General features: G+C 37.3%; 1 long non-coding RNA gene across 1 annotated transcript in view; it reads left to right on the plus strand.

Moving 5' to 3' along the window:
* The first annotated feature begins 7970 nt into the window (after window positions 1–7970).
* The window catches only part of LOC122793513, a 119623-nt gene continuing 109889 nt past the window's right edge, over window positions 7971–17704 (plus strand). Inside the window, exon 1 of the long non-coding RNA XR_006363485.1 lies at window positions 7971–8358. This is a non-coding gene — a long non-coding RNA (uncharacterized LOC122793513). The remainder of the gene's footprint in view (window positions 8359–17704) is intronic.

Raw genomic sequence — 17704 nt, forward strand, 5'->3', positions numbered from 1 at the left:
TCAAAGATTTGTATGTTGACAAAGATAGCAAAAATAGAGCAGAAAGATTTATTAATGGTAAGCCTAGATGGTGAGAAAATATTTGACATGGTAAAGTGATATTATCTGATACATCTATAGATCATCATCAATGAGTATAAAAATTCATGTGGGGTAGCTTTTGCTTTTTTTGACTTTCAATTGGAACAAAACTTGATGCACATTCTCACTGATTTTATTTACCCTGACATATATTTAGACTTTCAAAATTTGAAGGGATATCAGATAGGAAGAGAGGAAGTAAAATGTTACTATTTACTGATGATGTATTGCTGTATTTGGCAAAGCTACAGCTGAAAGTCAAATGTCTTTTTGAAATACTTGATAAGACTGGCATTTTTGTTCAAGGTATAAAGTTAATAAAAAATGAGGGTGGTTGCATTGATTTTTTTTTTGCCTTCTGGAATTCTGAAAGGAGATATGCTTACATATGACAGCTGGTTATCTTAAATATCTAGGAATTCCAGTAAGCAGTAGTCTTAAGGAATGTATTGATTGTTGCAAGCCTTCTTTTAAGATTACTGTTGTTTATTTCAGGGCTACCCAGAAAGGAATGCTTTTCAGTAGTAGTGTTGCTTAGTTCAAGAGCAGTGTTGTTTATTTTTTACCCAGAAAGAATACCATAGTCAGGCACCATAAATTAATTCAAAAATGATTTATATTACTACTTTACAAGCACAATATAAGTTGATTTTTATGGTGTGACAGTATTGCAATTTACACTGTATGCACTAGAATCTGATATGCAGAGTACTACACATTTTTCCTGTCTGTAGCTGTATTATAATATAAAACACTATAATAAATAAATGATACCTACACAGTCAACCTATTATATATATGCACAATAGTTAGGTATGTTAAGTGTTCCATCTATCTGTTAGGGATAATAAACTTATGTACTAGCAGTGGTTTCATAAATATTTATAAATATGGCTATGTCAGTTTTCTTCATTCCCGGGTTTTCCTCTCTTTTCAGATGTTTACTTAATTCCCTGATTTGACTCTGTCTGTACACATTTTTCCTTTGGACAGTCTCTTGATGATTCTCTTGATTTGCAAAGTTCTCTTATTGTGAGGACTTCTAAAATGCCTGTACACTTTGCATGGATTAGAGCTCTCTCAGTGTGAAAAACAAGAAATTGTTATATGACCAGAAAGTGTTATCAGTTTCGGTAACATTCAGCTACATGTTAGTAGTTATACTGCCTAAATGCCAGCAAAGAAGAAGTTGCAGAAATTAACAGAAAACCAACCAGAAAAGTAGTGGAAAGATTCAGGCTGGGAAGAACCTTATAGCTGTTCAGCGAAAAAAAAAAGTTCAGTTTTCCTCTTTAGTACAAAAGATTGTTTCCCATAATTTAGAAGACGAAAATAAATGCACTCATTGGTGTTTAAAATAAGTAAGGCACTAGAAGAATATACAATGTTAAATGATAAAAGACTGCAAAAAATAGAAACTTTAGGTAGCTATTCAGAAGAGCTAACACAACTGCAAAAGTATTCAGATGAGCTGATAAAGCTGCAGAAATCAGAGGATGAAATGCAGGAAAAACTGACTGAACATGAAACTTCTCAAAAAGAACTGTTTAGAAAACAGTGGAGTTAGAAGACAGAGCAGAGGCAACCTGATTTTTTCTGCTCTACCAAATAAACTGGAAATAATAGATTGCATTCATTTCATGAAAGTACAAACAAGAAAGATAATGGAGAACACTGGACTGAAATAGTGTTTTTGCATGATAGTTACAGTGTTAAGACCGTAATATAATTTTATAAGTACTGCTACTTCCTTAATTTTTTTAATCACAACCAAACGAAAGAAATTTTAAGTCAGTCATTTGAATATATTTTCATGTATGAAAACTCATTCATAGTTAGGTTTCTTGATGTTATCTTAAAACCTTGCAAAATGGAAGTTTACACAATAATGTCTTTGTAAAGTTTGTTGAATGTTTCACTAAAATTCATTTCATCACTTTAATCATTATCTAAAGGCAGGAATACATCAATTTAAAAATAAAACTACATTTGCTGACCATTAATTGCATTTAAAATAGTATTAATTGTTTTTCTTATTAAAAGAAATATTCACTTTGGAGTAATACAGTACTTATCAAAACAAATAGAAATGGACACATGATAGACTACTGTTCCTGCCAGCACTGACAAGAACTACTAACATTAACATTTTTAATTAAAATGTATATTAAAAAGCAAGAAAAACGATAGCAACTTATTATGAACCTGTACTATGATGTCTTTTTTATTTTACATAAAATATAAATATTTAATAATAATTATAATATAACTTTAAGAAGAAATGAAGAGAAACTTCAGTGCCAGCATCTCACCGATATCAGCATTACTGATCTATGTTACCGGTATTTGTATTCCTAAAGGTGAATTATGTTTGGTCCAGTGTTCCCCATTACTTCCCAAATAAGCAACTGGAGTAATGTTTCCCAGCAGCATAAGTTAACTGTGAGAACACACTGTGTGTATGCTCCATATCTGGTCATTAGAAAGCAGCCAAGACCAGTATTAATTAAGATGCACTCATACTATCAGAAAAAAGCAGCTCCTGACCAAACTGTGACAGAAGGGAAATTCTTAAAACTTGAGGAAAACAGAATGTTTGTGGAAAATGATTATTCACTGTAAACCAGACAGGAGAGAAACAAGTTTATCCTGGCAATCGGGATATTTAGAGGCGGGTACAACATCCAAGACTATTTTTTGGTGGATCAAAAGCATTTTAGATGAACAGTAAGCTAATCAGGAAAAACTTTTAGCCAACAAAGAGTGAGACATCTAGCAGAAGGGGACTTTGCTTCCCAATCTTCTGAATAACAAAACCCATAAACAGACTTTGCCAGTGAAACATTGTTCTAATGGAAAATGCTTAAGAAACACAGTCTAGGAGCTGACTAAAGGAATCAGGGGCACCTTGGACTTGAACCACAGACACCCATTGGAAGGTGAAGATAATCAGTAAGATGACCATTAACAATGTAAAATTAGTGAATAAATAAGAGAACTGTAAAATCCTCAATCCTGTTAAATGTAGTCTAGACACATGAACTATAATTCTGCAAGAAGAGATGGCAGCTGGATGTTTGCTGACTGTGTTGGAAGGACTCTAAATTATGAACCCCAATTATGTCATTAATATTTAGAAAGACATTGAAAGGACTTGATGAATTACCTTTAAGTAAAATGTGTTTGTTCCTATTAATTTCTATATAAAATGCCATGATGTAAATTTCATGTTGTATTGTAAAGCAGTTCTGCATAGTATACAGTAAAAACATTTTAAACATGAGGTGGAGTAAGTTTTATCAGTGACTGCTGGACATACCAGTGATATAAAATTAAGGAAATATTTTTCTTAATTGTAATGTATCCATGTTTACTTGGTGCAAATTCACACTGATTTATTTGCCCTGACAGCAATATTTAGACATTCACAGCTTGAAATGATATCAGCTAGGAAGAGTGAAGGCAAAATGTTACTCGTTACTGATGATGCATTAATAGCCTCTTCTTCATCTAAAATGCCTTTGATCCACCAGAAAAATATATTTGTACTTGCCACTCAACATCCCCTGATTGCATGGACAAACTTGTTAAAATTAATGTAATGTGATCTTGGGCTGCTGAGCTATAAATGTATATTGATTGTATTGTACATAGAATTAATATATATTATATATATATATATATACACATATATATATATATATATATATATATATATATATATATATATATATATATATATATATATATATATGTCTCCTGCTTTATGTATGTCTTTAAGTTACAGATACATTTTAAGCAAATGGAAGAAAAACAAGAGAAAACAGTGTGAATCATGTAAAAGTTAGTTCTTTCTAACATTAGCTGTCTATTTCACTATTAGCACCTGCTTTTAGCTGAAAAGAAAACAGGTGCAAACAATTAGTTATAAGAGTTCAGACCAGTGTGCTGTAAGTGAAATCTACAAGGATACTTTCTTATATTGCAGTTAATAGATGCTTTTTCCCTTAACAAATGCTTTTTGAAGAAACGTTTAAGAAACTACTTGTACAACTAAGCAAAACCAACAATATGGCTGGTGACTCCTTGTTCTCTAACACTGTTGGCAAAACCTGGAACTCACTCCCTAGTGACCTGACCTTGCTTTCCTCAATGTCACCTTTTAAAAACAAACTGAAACTATACCTCAAAACACATTGGTTATGCCCTTGTGCTAACCCTGACTAACTTCCTCACTTATCACTGGGTACTCTTTCTGTACCAAGTAGGTGCTTCTCTGTTAACCTTTAAAGAGAGTGTGTTTTCATATATTAACCTCATGTCATTCCTAACATCTTCATGTATTATTCCCTAAATCATCATATATTAACCTCATGTCATTTCTGACATCTTCCTGTATTAAAGAAGTGTAAAGAATTGTTAAAAGGTGTACCTGTATTTTTAAAATCAGTCATGTAAAATAACTATTATTTGTGTTCGTTGGAGCTTTTCTCCCTGGACCTCTGCTGAAAATGGACATATATCCAGTCAGATCAGCCCGGTCAACAAATGTAAAATAAAATAAATGTAAAATAAAATAAAATAAATTTTATTGGAAGACGAGTCTGAGTGAAAGGTCTGAATAGTGTGTTCTTACTGAAATGTACTAAGTGCAAGGTACAATAGAATTAACATTTATTGTGAAATTAGCAAACTATCCTGTAAAACAAGCAAACTATCCTGTAAAAACAAATGAAGTTTGAAATTGTAGGAACTGAATAGTTATAAAAGTAGATCCCTTCCTAGCAGCCTGAGTACTGTAATGTGTTAAATATAAAAGTGGACTATTAAATTTATTCATAGGCAGGCAGTGTACTTTTTCTTAAAGCTGCAAGTGTAATGAAACATGCATGCTGTTTTTCACATCTGTGAGGGGAATTTGTCTAAGTGAGAATGCAAGTTGTAGCATGTGTTTAATGTGGTTAACCCTAACCTTAGAAAAAGTAATGCTTCTGGGTGCAACCATTGTTTTTTGGGGCAATTCCTCCTATTTTGTGGGGTAAACTTCATTTTTGGAAAGTGTACATATTTTTATGCATTTGCTATGAGTTAAATGATTGGGATTGAAAATATATTTACATTTTTGCTAAAATAGTATTGCTGAGTGTTTTATAAAAGTGAAAAGTATGGGAAAATGTACACGGTTTCAAAGAGAAATGAGAAGAAGCAACTACATGCATGACCAGCCTACCAAATATTAATACTTACATGTAAGCTACAAGTTGGAAACATATATTCAAAAGAAATATACTCAAAAAATTATTTCATATATATATATATATATATATATATATATATATATATATAAATATGGATTCACTTTAGAAGCTCGAAATACTGAAATATCGAAATTCAGTATTTCAAGCCCATAAAGTGGAATCCTGAAAACATAGAAACCTCAGAATTGCAAAATTCAAAACCTCGCACACTGAAGATTTTGAATTAGTGCTTCTGGTGTTTCTCTGTGGTTGTGGATTCAGGTAAGTGTTTATTTGTTAAGGGTTTTGGGTAGGGGCTGTGGTGTGTGTTAGTGTGTTTTGTTGCTGTGATGTGATTGTGCGAGGAGAATGTAGTTTGTGTGGTGGTGTTTTGTGTGCATTTGTATGTAGTGCGACCTCGGAGTTAGAATATTTAAGTAGGGGGGTGTGGGGTGCAAGGGGGCTTGCCCCCCTGCTTTTATGTAGTAAAGAGCTTACGTTTGTGTGTGAGGAGGAAGGTGTGGGTGTGCGCGTGCGTGCGTGTGTGTGTGTGTGTGTGTGTGTGTGGAGTAGAAGCGCTAATTCAAAATCTTCGGTGTGCGAAATTTAGAATTTTACACTTCTGAGTGTTTGTTCTTTTCAGGTTTCGACTTTCTAGCCTTGAAATACTGAATTTTGATATTTCAGTATTTCGAGGATATAAAGTGAATCCATATATATATATATATATATATATATATATATATATATATATATATATATATATATATATATATATATATATATATATATATATACTGTATGTGTGTATACCTACACACACACACACACACACACACACACACATATATATATATATATATATATATAAGTAATAACATTTTATCAGAATGTCTGCTTTGTCAATATTCACCTTGCAGGTAACTATAAAGCAAACAGTATTAGACTGTATTTAAAAGTGTATGGTACAAATAATGTTACAAGAGATGGATGCATTAGGATAGAAGTGAGCATGTGAATTTGACAAAGAAAGAATTTCAAGATGGACATTCAGCTGAGCATCAGGGTCAAAATAAAAAGAGTAGTAATAATAATAATAATAATAATAATAATACTGTTTGTGAGAGGGGTTCCAATGGAGAAAGAAGAAGGAAAAGACAAAGACACAGATCTGTGATAGTAAGATATTATTGGCAGGTGAGGATAATTATATTGGCATATATTTATATTCTACCCAAAACTACTTTCTTGGAAATAAGGACAGTTATTCCACTGTAACATTTTGACAGTTTTCTCCCCTTCAGCAGTGCAGGATGCTCCTTTCCTGTTACCGAATGAATACCAATAGTAAGAACGCTGTTTTTGTTTGTTCTGGTTTGGTAGGAACATAATTGCCTGTGACAGATAAAGGTTAGCAGTAATGAAGCTAGGCAAACTCAACGGAGAGATGCGCACAATAAAAACAAGGGCTTTCCTCAAACCCTTAGTCCATAAATCCAAAGTTAGTGAAGATTAGGGTCAGTAATGTTAGACATTAGTTTCATACTCATTGTTAGAAAAAAAATGAATGTTGATGCAATACATGTGCTATTTTTTGAGTGAATTATAGTGATATTTAAAAATGTCCCTTGTTTTGGCCCGTTGGCTCCCTCCCACCCGTACACCTATTATTGTATATGGGATGTAGTTTCTTTTTTCCCCTCTGCTTGGTAAAGAAATAAAACTATGGGGGAGGAGAAAACTGTCATCAAGGAATTATAATGTTTCTATTTATTATTAACCTTTGGTGATACTCATATTTGATCGCAAACCATTTATAAACCAAACTAAGTCCCCAACCTTCTATCACCAAAATATGGAACACTTACCTCTCATAATGTAGAACAAATGGACAAGCTAACTTACTTACTAATAGATGTTCGAAACCCTTCAACTGGGAAGCTCACAGCATGGTTAAACTATGTTATGTGTATATAAGGTTCTTTTAATGAAATAATATGATTAAGTATTATTTAAACATCTTAACAACGGATGTTGGACAGACTCTTCCATTGTGGTAGACAGCATTTTTAAGAATCTAAATGCAGGACGTTTCTTATGATGAGGTGCGCTTGAAAGGTTGGGTGGTATTTTTCTCCTCGCGCAGCGACGGGTATCTGGACCTGTATTTAAGCAAGGTCCCGTACTTTCCATTATTATAGCTCTTGCACTTATTATTCGCACTAACGCAGTTTATGTCCAGATAGCACCTTCAGTTCACGGTCAGTTTAACAGTTTCAAACTGCATAAAATGAGTCTTCCCAGTGATACAAGCACAAACTAGTACAGGTCAGGTGGAAATAAAATGTACTAATCGGATACTGCTTTGAACAACAGCCACGTTTTAATCGGTTCGTATAAATTAAAGTATGCTCATGTTATGGAAATCAGTTTTGAAATACTCAAATGAATTCAATTCTGCATTTGCCCCAAATACTACACAGAAAATGCAAATAAGCTAATTAGCATACAATTAAAAATTCACTGACACGGTGGGATACTTTTCAACTTCTTGGAGCAAGAAATCTGGACAAAGTCATAAATAATGATATGGGGGGGGGGGGCAACAGGGGCACTTTTTTAAATATTAAACTTAGAAAGTTGATACAATATCAGGTTTTGCATTAGCATGAATTTCCTGAAGGGTATTAAGTTTGAAACTCAAATGTCTGTCATTATTTTCTAAGTCGACCCTCAACAGTTTGACAGTGATTTGACAGAAAACCACAATTTTATTAAAAACAAACCAAAAACTTGAGACAAAAATCTGGACATTCCGCGAAAATATGTACAGTTGCACATGCCGTGGGAAAACGAAAGAAAAAACCCTCACTCGATTACACTGTAGTGAATGAAACTTGTCTGATTCTGAGCAGCACAAAATAATCGAGTGCAGCTTTCTGCGATTTCAACATCTTAATCAAGAGGAGGCCATTTAAAATAACACTGCAGAAAATGCCAGCGAAACGAATTTTCTTACAGTCTCTGAATATTAGTAAAAGTAAGTGTATCGTCAGTTGACCTTTTAGCTAAGGGATAGATATGTTTATATTAAAACTCAAGTTTTACCAAACTGTATTAGGCCTTTGACCTTAGTGTACTTGGTAAGGCATGTGAGGGATTTTTGTTCTATAGGAATAAGTGTTTTTTCACCTTTACTTTTTGTTGTACTGAATCTCTGGAATGGGTTACAGTCCGTGTGTTATTTCGTTTTCAGTTTGCATTTTACGCGATACCCAACCCCCGGCCTTGATCTACCTGGCTTTTAAAAAATATATATCCTAATTAGTCGAGTTGCCCCCCCCCCCCCCCAACTTAATTTGTGTATCATTTTTAACTGTTCAGTCAACAGCTATTAGAGTCATTGTTTTTAGACTTGCTGTTTTCTCTGTAAGATAGCTACATACGTGTTTTTAGAGACATTAGTTTATATGATTATAGACCTGTTGTGGCTTGATATATAGCCCCAGTGCTTCTAACATTGTCAGGAAAAACAATGTGTGTGTGTGTATGTGTATATATATATATATATATATATATATATATATATATATATATATATATATATAACAGATTAATAACATGTGAATTACCATACACTTTTTGAAGTAAAATAAGGTTATAACACTAATTAATTGTCCTTATTTATTAAGTGTAATCATTTACCTTTTCTTCCAAAATCGACAGTTTTGGAAGGGACAGAGCAAAACTTTGAGACAAAATCTGAGATAATTGAGAGTTGTGGCTGGAAGCTATATTTTTTGGATTTTGATAGATTTGTATTTTTATTTCTTTCCACTACATATGCTTATTTTGTGTAGCATAAATAAAACATAATACGTTAGAATTAATTGGCACAAGGAGGAAGTTTAAGGGTTCTGATAGTCTCCAAACTGTTTGTCTGCACAGTTTCACAATTGGATAGTCCCCCCCACACAACTTTTTTGTTGTAGCCTATGGGAGTAAACACACATCATGTGAGCTGAAGACTGAATTCTTAAGTTAGGTTAGCAGATTATCATGTGTAGTGCAGATGTATTTGTTACTCTGACCTCATTGTCTTCACCCTAACATGCACACACGTTAACATTGAAAAGTAAGCATTTTGTGTCCTCTTCAGTTTAAGCTGTTGCATCTCTTCAGTTAGAAAAGATACTTTTCGGTGGAGTACTCTGCTTAGTAAGCATGTTATGCAGAGATCTTTGAAAAATTACTTATACTATTTAAAGTATTCATAGATGCGTATAATTTTTGCAATATAATGCTTGTATGAATATAGTGCATATGTGTAGCAATACAAGTTATTATACTTTTTTTCTCCTCATAATTTTTCTCCATTGTGTAGTTAAAGGTAGTGTCTTTTAAGATAGTACACTTAGGTTTTTTGTTTACTGGGAAGGTCTGACTGGATCATGTTGTTTGTCTTTTCGGCTTTTCCTGGTTTGGGGTCGCCACAGCAGCACTCTGGTCTGCTAATGATTGTCAGTGATTTTGATGGTGCCGAGTTGCCAACCCGACGCCCAGGAGAACCTCTTGCTGTGAGGCAACAACGCTACTGCTTTACTATGTAAGATCCCTTTATAGTGGAGGCCTGAGGGAAAAGCTTCAAAAACATTTTTAGTTATCTGCATGATTAAGGTTCCAGAAAATAACAGGTTCAGGGTTAATATTAACAGTTCTGAAAGTAGCAAAAGTCTCTTGGCTGTGATTGAGAGGAGAAACTCTGTGGTTTGAGAGAAGAAAAAGTGATGGGTGGCAGTTTTTTTTTTTTTTTTTTTTTTCCTGTTTGGCTGATATTTGTAATAGAAGCTTTCAGGACTCGATATAGCACTTCAGGTATTACCAAATTGATGAGAGCAGCAGAGTGGTAAATTTTTTTTCCTGTGCTGTAAGATAACAGTTATTGAAATTGTGTATTGTTTGGCTTCCTCTTTAGATGCTCTGTGCTGTGTAGAATGGCTGGGCTTCTATTTGATTAGAAATGGCTCTCTTGTTTGTTTTATTCTGTTACCAGTGTGTATCAACTTTTCATGTCAAGTGGTAGGAGACGAGCAGTATTTCCACTATCCACAAGTTGGACAATGATGATTGAAGATAATCAAATTTCTCTTTTACTAGATTTCACTGTTTGAGAATCCCTGTTTCTTTTTTTCTGAAAGACTGAGTAAACTTGTTATTGTGTGTTTGGTATTTTTCACTGTGTTTGATGATCCAGTTATTTTGATGAAAGACACTGACTTTAGTTGCCATTGAAGAACCCTCTCCTTTTTGTGTGTATTGAGCCAGTTGTCTTTATAAAGTCATGTAGTTCTTATTTGGTTGGAAAAAAGACACTGATAAATACTGGTTTATAGTTTTGTGTGCATGTGGACTACATGAAAAGAGACATGGAAGAGCTGTACATATCCCAGGCCAGTATGACCCTGAGTAGCATCCTGCCCTCACCAAGAATGATATCACGCTATAAAGAAAAAAATATCAATTTCAACAATTGGCTAAGTTTCTGGTGTCATTCAAAGGGGATCCAGTGTTTGTCTGCCTGGGATGTCATGCTTGATAAGCCACGCTGCTTCGCTAGAGACGGCTTGCACCTGTCACCCTTAGGCTTTCGAATACTGGCCAAGGCTCATGCCACCCCCATAGTGCCTTTTTTTAGGCAAGGCTCAAAAGACAAACCCACCACCGTAAAGAGCACAAGTAACAAAAATTCTGAGGGTAATGCTACTCAGTGCCAGAAGTCTAAACCTCAAAATGCACGCACTTGAGGCACTCCTCAATATGGAGAAAATCAATATATGTGCAGTAACAGAAACCTGGTTTAAGGCACCAGAGAGCACCCCAGCACTACTAGGCTACAACTCGTACCATACATTTCGGCCACAGAACCCGGACCGAAATACAAAAGGCGGGGGAGTATCCATATGCATCAAGGATACCCACACCTCCAAGTTAGTGGCACAGCATGATGCTTCAGAGATCATCCACGTGCAACTAACAGGCAAAACTACAATTCAAATTGTAGCTTGCTACAGATCACCCACCATGTCCCAGGACCCCCCATTCTGTGTTTATGGAAACACTGGGAAACCTAAAGGTCCTTCCAAACACCCTCATAGTGGGTGATTTCAACTACCCAAACATTAACTGGGAGAACTACTCAAGTACTTACTCCCTTGCCCAACATTTCCTAGAATTTATAAACTCAAATGCCCTGGATCAACTGGTCAGCACTCCCACCAGAGGTGACAACGTATTGTACCTGGTCATCACCAACATGGGTGACCGGTGTTCCACACCAGAGGTCAACCGCTTGTTGGTTAGATCTGACCATAAACAAATCACTTTGGATATCCACATTCCGCCCCCACCCCTGGACAAGGAAACCACCGTGAAAAACTTTTCAAAAGCAAACTTCACATTACTTAAGACTGAGGTGGCAAGTTTCAAAGCCCCCATGCTAAAGGATAACGCTGTCCAAGCTGCAAAATCCTTTACTAATGCATTCTGCAGGCACCTACAAGAATGCATGGATCATGCTATCCCAAGCAAAACCAAGACTCACTCCTCCAAGAAAAAGAAACCAGTCTGGTGGACCCCTGCCATAAACAAGCTATACAACAGAAGGAGGAAACTAGTACAGAAAAGAGTAAAATGCCAAGAAGGGAAGACATCTCTGATCAGTATCAGCAAGAAACTATGATCCCTCATAAAATCTTCTAAGGTGAGTTTCGAAAGAAAAATTGCCAAGGACTCCAAAGATAACCACAAGGCATTCTTTAGCTATGTCAAGGGTCTAAGTGGCAGTGCTCAGATCTGCTCGGAGTTGGTGCAGAATGGCACAACATACACTGAACCAACCTATATTGCCAACATCCTGGTAGACAGGTTCAGTGCAAACTTCACTGCACGTTCACACTCAAAAGGGCCCATAACCATACCAGAAGAATGTAGAACCCCTGTAATCACAGACACTCAGGTTAAAACAGTCCTCTCCAAAGCCAAAAACACAGCATCAGTGGGACCAGACGGTGTCGCAGGCTGTGTCCTACATGAGCTCAAAGACAAACTAACCCCTCACCTAAACACACTTTTCAAACTCAGCCTCTCCACAGGCTATGTACCTAGAGTGGCGCACAGCAACGGTTATTCTGCTCCACAAAGGTGCAGCCACAACAGACTCCGGGAACTATCACCCTATAAGCCTGACTAGCTTAGTCTGCAAGGTTATGGAGCGCATCATCATGGAACTCCTTGACAGAGACATTGAGAACCTCCAAACACTGGACCCTACCCAGTTCGCCTTCTTTAAGGGCAGATCATGCCTCCTAAACCTGGTTGACTTCCTTGACACAGTTACAAAGGCTATAGATGAGGGAAAGGTGGTACACACAGCCTATCTAGACCTTGCAAAGGCCTTCAACACCATTCCCAATTCTGGTGTTAGACAAGCTTACCAGCCTGAACATAAACCCCTGTGACACAAGATGGGTTGGCAATTGGCTCACGGACAGAACCCACATGGTGAGAGTTGCGGGAGCTAGGTCTGACTCTAAACTGGTTACAAGTGGTGTTCCCGAGGGCTCAGTCCTAGGGCCCTTCCTGTTAGGCATATACTTCTCAGAGGTACAGGCAAGCACAGGAGGACTATGGCTGACCAAGTTCGCAGACGACTGCAAACTAGGGGCTATAATTGACTCTCCGGCTGACACAGACATCCTCCAAAAGGGTCTCGCTGAGATGGATACCTGGTGTCAAAATCATGGCCTCAAGCTAAATGCCAAAAAGTGCATAGTCATCCCCTTTGGAAAAAACAAAGTACCCACAAACTACCACATAGGTGGTAGTCCCCTAAATATGGAAAACGTAATAAGGGATCTGGGGACCCAAGTAGATAGTAATCTCTCCTTTGATAATCACATTGCCAGAGTGGTTAGAAAATCCTTCTATGTTGCCCACCTAATCACAAAAGGGTTCACATCCAGATCAAAAGAGGTCATTGTGCCCCTCTACTCATCAGACCCATCATAGAGTACAACGCCCCATTTGGGATGTACCTTACAAGACACCTGCAACAGCTGGAAAGACCACAGAAGTACCTCACAAAGAGGATCACTGGCCTCTGAGAGATACCGATGCAGCTCGACTGAAGAAACTCCAACTGTACTCTGTTGCATACCGCCTACTCAGAGGTGATTTGTACCTGACATACAAGCCATGTCCTACCCAGAATTGATGGACATGCTCCACCTAAAGAAAACTTTATCTCCTCGAGCCACACGCTCTAGGGATCTAAACCTCACCACAACAAATAGGACGTGCTGGAGGGATAGATTCCTGTCCCAGAGACTTCCCATGCTTTGGAACAAGATTCCAATCTACATTAGGCAGAGCCCCTCGCTAACGCTCTTCAAGAGAAACCTTGACGAGTGGATGGGAAACATAAAGTTTACCCCGGGGATCACTTCAGTGGCTCTGCTGGACAGAGGCACAGGGAACTAATCTAACTGGGCAGCGAAAGCAAACACATTCTGGCTAGGCTTATAAATGCCTTTGGGCAGATAGCCTAGTACCTACCTATGTGTGCTCTCTACCCCTTACCTACCTTTGTCCCTGCAGAAATACTAATTAACTGCCACCTCAACCCCAATAAAAAAATTGCTATCCTATCCATCTATAGCCCTCTAGGCAACAACATCCCTATTGTAGAACACTTCATATCATGGCTAACCCTAAACATTCCCTATGAAACCATTATACTCTGTGATGTTAATATTGATTGGTCCTCTCTCTCTCCCACTACACATGCCATCATTCTATATGGCTTCCAACAACTAATGTCTTCCCCTACTAGAACTAATACTAACTCCCCTTCTGACTCCACCCTTGACTGGATCCTTATTTTTGATCGCTTCTGCGTATAACAATCCTGGTCTACTTCCCAACTCTGAGTGACCATTCCCCCACCTATATCTATAGATAGTCTCAACTGACACCTAAGCAGCACCTCTACAGAGAACAATGCGACCTGACCCTATTTGACCCAGATAAATTCATTTCCACTCTGGCCAGAATTAACTGGACCTCCCTTCCTAACCTGCCTCTTAATGATATCATTGCATTCGACAACCTATTCCTAGATATTTTGAACAGCATGGCCTCCTCCAGAAAAGTTAGGGTGAAATCCAACTCTGCTGCCTGGGTCACTAAGCAAACATGCATTGCCATGCAGCAGTGGGATATTGCTTGGAAAAACTGAATAAAAAATAAAACCCCAACCCTGCTCTAATCTTAGAACTTGGAAACGCATGTAAAACAACTTATCAAAGACAAAAAAAAAGCATTACTTGCTTCCAAACACTGCAGTCGATACACAAACCTAAAAAGTTTTGGTCCACTGTCCCACCCCAGTACCTCTTCTACCCCCAACCCATTCCCTCACAATACTCCCATAGAAACTGCTACTCTCTTAAATCAGTATTTCTTGGACACAATTCAGAAACTAACATAACACAGTCCCTCCCCCTCTTCTCCATCCCTACCTCACAGTCCATCTTCCTCTAATACTTTCTCCTTTCATCCTGTTCCGCCTTCCTCTATCAAATCCCTTTTGAACAAACTGAAACCCTGCTCTCCCTCTGACAATTTACCCCCCCCCACTTTCTTAAAATTTCTGCCAGCTCTATTGCTTACCCTATTTCTATCCTTATAAATCGCTCTATTACCGAGGCTGTCGTCCGCAACATATTGAAATCCTTTTACACAAGCCCACTCCACAAGGGAGGTAACTCCACTGACCTCTCCAACTATCGTCCCATAGCTATACTTTCCCCCACTGTCCATGATGCTTGAGAAATGCATTCACTCACAGCTACTCAAATACTTGCTTGAAAATAATCTCCTAACTCCCCTCTCAGCACGGTTTTAGACCACACCACAGCACCTCTACTGCACTTCTCTCTCTCACTCAAAACAGTAGCAGAAGCCCATGATAACGGCCTTCTCTCCAGTCTATTTCTCAGGCTTTTTAAAGCCTTCGATACAGTCTCCCACTCTAAACTGTTAACTAAAGTTTCAGACCTTCACATCTCCCCTTCTCCATATTCTGGTTCTCCAGTTACTTTTCAAACAGACTTCAATATATACGCTGGCAAACCACTTTCTTCTTTTCTGCCCATCAACATCGGAGTTCCTCAAGGTTCTGTCCTGGGTCCACTCTTGTTCTACATTTTTACCAATAACTTGCACTCTGCTACTAACCTCTCAACCCTCCTACAATATGCTGATGACTCCAGTCTCATAACCACAGTTAACACCATCCCTGAACTCCTTTCACGTACCCAAGATATTTTACCTCCATAGAGACTTCGCTCACTAACAATCCACTATAAACCCCGAAAAAACTAAACTCTTGTTATTCCTTTAAAAAGTCTTTCACATTATAAACTCTCCTCCTCCATCACTTCCCTCAACACCATCATCAAACCCGATCCTCATACCAAATTAGTTGGTATTACTATTGACGATGAACTAAAATTCGACATGTATGTCAATTTATGCATAAAAAAAGATCACCAAAAACTTGGCCTTCTATACCATAACCACAAATGTATTTCTAACTCCTCAAAACCCACTTTAGCCTTCTCTCTCCTCTTACCCAGTCTACTATATGCTGCCCCTATTCTTACTAACCGTCAGTCTTCTCTGCAAAGTAGAACAAACCTACAATAAAATAGGTAAATATGCTACTAACCTACTGTATAAATCCTATCACTGCCCTGCCATGAAATCCTTACAATGGCCTGAATTCACAAATCAACTTTTCCTTCCACAACTCCTTATAATACACTCAGTCATCTACAACCCTACATTCTGCTCCTCTATGTCCAAGTTCATATCACTATATAACCCCCAACGTCAACTTTGCTTATCAGATAAACACCCTCTTTGACATATACAAACCTTCTAAAAGGTAAATCATTATGTAAATACTCAGTTGCCTACGCATGGAACTCCCTTCCTGAAATTTTAAGACCTATCTCCAATAAATCACGGTTCAAACTAGCACTCAAGCAATGCCTACAGAACACTTGGTCCTGCCCATGTCTGGCTGCTACCTGAATTCTTACAACCTCTTTCTTGTACCCACCATTTTATCTCTTCCTTTCTCACCTAACCCCTCTTCACTGGAAATCTCCTCCAGCTCCCTCTGTGTAAATAACTGCTTTGTTTTCCCCTAGATTTCCTCCTCCTGTCCCCTCTATGTCTACATAACTCATATGTTTTTCCCTTAGTTTCCTCACCATCATGTATATACTGTACACTATTTTCATTTCATTTTTTGAACAAAACATTTTTAGTATGAAACTACTTTACTGCTGTAACTCTTTTGAGATGTAATTTATCTTGTTTGTAAGATTGTAATTTTTTTTTCTAGGACTGTAATTTGTAATTGGAGCTTTTCTAATCGGGTCTCCACTGAAAATGGGCCTTTGCCTTAGTTGGACTAACCCGGTTAACAAATGACAGTAAATAAAAAAAATATTTGCAGGAGATAGGGTACTGTATGTAGCTCTAAGTGAGTAAAGTACTGTATTTTCAGAAATTCAGTGACTAGGAGTGGTAGTATTTGCAGCCTGAAAAATATTTTTTGGGGGGGGATCTTGAAAATGCTCCCTACTGCAGTTTATAGTTTTTATGAAATGGAAATGTGTGTGGTTGAAACATTGTTTACTTGAACACTGGTAACTGCATAGATGTGAGTTGTCATATTGGAACATTAATTGAAACGCTGGTTTCTCCGAGTGACACTGTGGCCTTTTAGGTCTGGGTTTTTAAGATCAGTTCTTGTTTCTCAATCCTGTTTAGGTCTTTTCCCATCCTAAAGGAATGCTGTTTTATTTGGATATGTTAGTAAATAAAACTGTTCTTTAGTTTGTATGGTGGTGGTGGTGGTCTTCCCTGTAAGCAAACCTTTGTTTTAGCCAGGCTTGGTGCATCTTAAATAAGCATGAAAATTTGGACATTTTACAAAGGGTAATAAACGATATGCTGCCATTTGTTAAAGTTTGTCTCTCCTGGTCTTGTATGAGCTAGTTCTGCAGATGGCTGCCATTAGTGCACAAACATCCATGATAATCTTATAGTAGGCTTGATACATGTGTTCATGCTATAAAGTTTATGTACATCCTTATCTGTCATAAGGTGTGGGGCATTACATAAATTTATTTTTTTAAGTTGATTTGTTTGGACTTGATCCAACATAATTCAAGCAGTTCTTTGAAGATACTTCGTTGTCCTGTAACTTGCCTAATCTATTTCAGGATGGGGGAGCCAGACTTTGTGCTGGC

Source organism: Protopterus annectens, chromosome 2.part0 (assembly GCF_019279795.1).
Source record: "Protopterus annectens isolate FY-2018-M chromosome 2.part0, PAN1.0, whole genome shotgun sequence".
In the NCBI taxonomy this organism is placed as follows: Eukaryota; Metazoa; Chordata; order Ceratodontiformes; family Protopteridae; genus Protopterus; species Protopterus annectens.